A 3302-nucleotide genomic window follows, 5' to 3' on the forward strand; every position below is an offset into this window, starting at 1 on the left:
TGCCCATCTATTTTGACAATAAAATGATAGGAATTTGTGTAAATATATATAAATATATATATATATATATATATATATATATATATATATATATATATATGCAAGATACATGATCCGTTAAATTTACATATACTGGCATATATTTGTTGGCAATGGAAGAGGTGAAGTTTGACTATTTTTTGTATATATCCAGTTACCGGAGGCTGGTTTACCATCCAAGCGTAGTACATAGTAATTCGCAACGCTGCAAACATAAAAATTCATTTCAGTATCTGAATATGAACAAATAAGTTGTCCCCCTTTATTCTGGAGATTTGTTAAGATTACTGGTGATGTTTATTCAGTCATTGACCGTCCAGTAATTAGCATGTTTGATCAGTCAATGTAGCTTCCTGGGTTAGTGATCTAGCGATGATATACAAATTACTTTAGCCTCCAAACATATCACAAAAAAACTAAAAAGGGAGGCAGGAAAGAGAGGATACATATCAGTATCACTACACATCAGAGTTATGGCAGGAAGTCTAAATGTGACGTTTAAATTAAAGACTGGAGATAAGACATCTTTCTTGGCCAGTATTTTTGCTATGCTTGATTTACAGATCACTTTAACCTCCAAGCTGACCTGTAAAAGGGAAGGAATAAAAGAGAGATGATATATATTAGTATCCGTACACACCACAACTATTGCAAGAAGTTTACATGTCAGTACAACATCCGAATTAAAGGCTGATGATGAGCACATGAAGAAAAATGTTGATTATGTTTTTAGTTCAACTTCACCAAACAACCAAAAGCAAAACTTAATCTTGAATTGTGCTTTATGTACTAACTGAGCACAGGATATCATAGAACTGGAAGACTACATATATGGAGAACAGTTGGTAATTGACATTTTAGAAGCGACACAAAGAATATTGATAACAAGAAACAACAAAAAGTAGTACTGACCTTGGCAGGGTTATCTGATTTGGAATCATAAAGTGGAAGATACACACAATATATGAGTGTTACTTCATGTCCTCCTACTCGCTCCTCCTTGCACCTAGAGAGGACGTCACGGCCAGGGGTGGTTAAAGGGCGGAGCCATGGTTGCTATCTTGACGGCAGTGTGCCTGGGGTTGCCGCTTCAACTGGCCATTAGAGGGGCACCACCGCTCAACGTGAAGGTCGAGGTTGGGGGAGCCCGAGAACATGCATGATGAGGTAGAAGAAACTGGACACTGGCAAGCCTCCACTCTCAAACTGTTCTGAACCTGACTATCTGGACCCAAAACCTTTGGCTATCAAGGTAGGGGAACCTAACTCAACCTGCAATAGATGTATTTGATGGAACCTTAGAGATGTAACTTCACAGATAGAAATGCATCTAAAGTGAACTACTGCAAACCGATACCCTTAGCATACCTCAGAGATAACACTCTTAATAAGCTGCTCAGCCTTGTCAATACTCACATGACTTGCAAACAATTCCACCGGACGAGTCATGGCATCTGAAATAAGATCTGCATCTTTTGTAATTATTATTTTTTTGCACTTGAGCTCATTTGCAGGTTGTCTCAGCGCATTTGCTCCGCAAACAAAAGTATGATCTCTACCTTGTAGGCTAGTGGCTAGAAGAATGCACTTTTTGTCCAATGGATATTTTCAGGTTCATTAGCATTCTTTTGGGTTTATTTATTTCTACCAAATTCGTCACTAAATAATCTGTTAAATTTAAGCAAAAATATAGGGACAGTCTCACTTCTTTTGGCATTAGCTAGAAAATGTAATCCCTGAGTTCACTGGTTAATTGTTAGTTTTGGAACTCAGTGGCATACACTGAAATGGATTGCATCTATTGTTCCAAAGTATCTGCAGAGTATCAACTGCTGCTTCTTCTCCTTTTCTGCACAATTTTTGCCATGATTTTGCAGCCAGAGCAAGGTCAGGCATTGTGGTGCTGGTATGTCCTTGGTCGGTGTATCTGCAGCTTGTCGTATTAAGAAGAATATCTATGCTTAGTCACAAATGTTGTATCTACTGATCAATGAGCATTCCAGTTCAAGCTCTGGTCAACTATAAGAGATGAACATATCAGTCGTTTTACATCACATAAAAAGAGAAATTTCGAGGGATGGTTGGTGTTGTTGTGACTACATATATAAGATGGTAGCATTTGGGGGCAAACTATCTGAAGATTCAGATAAGATTATTGAAGAAATCTGGAACAAGGAGTGGGGTTTGCTCCTTATGGATCACGTGAGATCTCCATTCTTTGACAAATTAGGCTTGAAAATTTCCGCACATGACAAATCATAATAGTGTACATGCCCATTTATTTATTTGGTATGGGAGGTTCAAGTTGTCCCTGAACATATGTTCAAAAAGGTCATCAGCATTACCAAGTCCGCCTACAGGCTTGGTCTTACTGGTTTGTGACACTAAATCCTAGGTACAAGACACACGTGGATAGAGAGGGGTGGGGTGTTGTAGAGATTAACCGATTAACCTGTGGTTTGCCTTCCACATGCGGTCGGTTGGCGTCCTCCCAGGCGCCGTTCGCCTCCGCGACTGCGTCGGCCTCCTTGAGCTTTCTCTTGTGGCCGCTGTCAGACTTGGAAGCCTCTGAGGACGCCTCTTCCAGCGTGGGGGCAGCGGTGGCAGGCTCGGAAACAACATCTTCCTGCACGACAGCGACGCCGGCCCATACTGCTCAGCCTCTCATGTCCTCTCCCATTCAACCATCTCGAAGACCAGATCGAGCAAGCGCCTCGTAGAAAATAGGAGATGCACAGAAGGAGCAGATGCACACAGACCTAGAGGATGGAGGAAGTGACGCCGGCCGCCGCCATCGCCAAGATCCCCTTTTTTCGTGCGAGATTTGGAGGTTCGGTGTAGAAGGGCATCGATCCGAGCGACACCACTCCGCATGATGTACTTGGCGATCCGTTTGGCCCGCCGTTACCATTGTCATCACTCTCTTCCTCTCTCTGCGGCAACGACGACAGCGGCGGTGCACCGGGTCGGGGGTGTGGAGCGCGGCCTGGTGCGGTGAGGGAAGGGGAGGGGAAGTTAGTGGGGCTACGAAGACGCGGAGCAGACCCTGTAGTACAGAGAACGGTTGACTCATTGGGCCCAATTTAATACCAGAGGCCCAAAAATATCACCAGAGCAGTGGCCCAGCAAAAGTGATCGCTCTCGTTGGTAGCGGTCAAAGCGAGCGAACGTGGGATCGAGGGACAATCGGATGGCCAACAAACTCCCCAAGTGATGATCGGACGGCTACGAGTGCTGATGGCTTGGAAGGGCTGGAAAAGTGC

The 3302-nt window shown here is 43.4% G+C and overlaps 1 long non-coding RNA gene across 2 annotated transcripts; it reads right to left on the reverse strand.

Annotated features, from left to right (window-relative positions):
* Positions 1–277: 277 nt before the first annotated feature.
* LOC125539744 lies at positions 278–3078 on the reverse strand. 2 transcript variants are annotated; one of them, XR_007297006.1, is made up of 5 exons: positions 2799–3073; positions 2492–2665; positions 1408–1493; positions 952–1311; positions 278–625 (listed from the first exon to the last, which is right to left on the reverse strand). It is a non-coding gene; the product is annotated as an uncharacterized LOC125539744 (long non-coding RNA). The 2 variants fall into 2 exon arrangements; XR_007297005.1 differs by having other exon boundaries at positions 1408–2665; positions 2799–3078.
* Between the last annotated feature and the right edge of the window lie 224 nt (positions 3079–3302).

This window comes from Triticum urartu, chromosome 2 (genome assembly GCF_003073215.2).
Source record: "Triticum urartu cultivar G1812 chromosome 2, Tu2.1, whole genome shotgun sequence".
Taxonomy (NCBI): domain Eukaryota; kingdom Viridiplantae; phylum Streptophyta; class Magnoliopsida; order Poales; family Poaceae; genus Triticum; species Triticum urartu.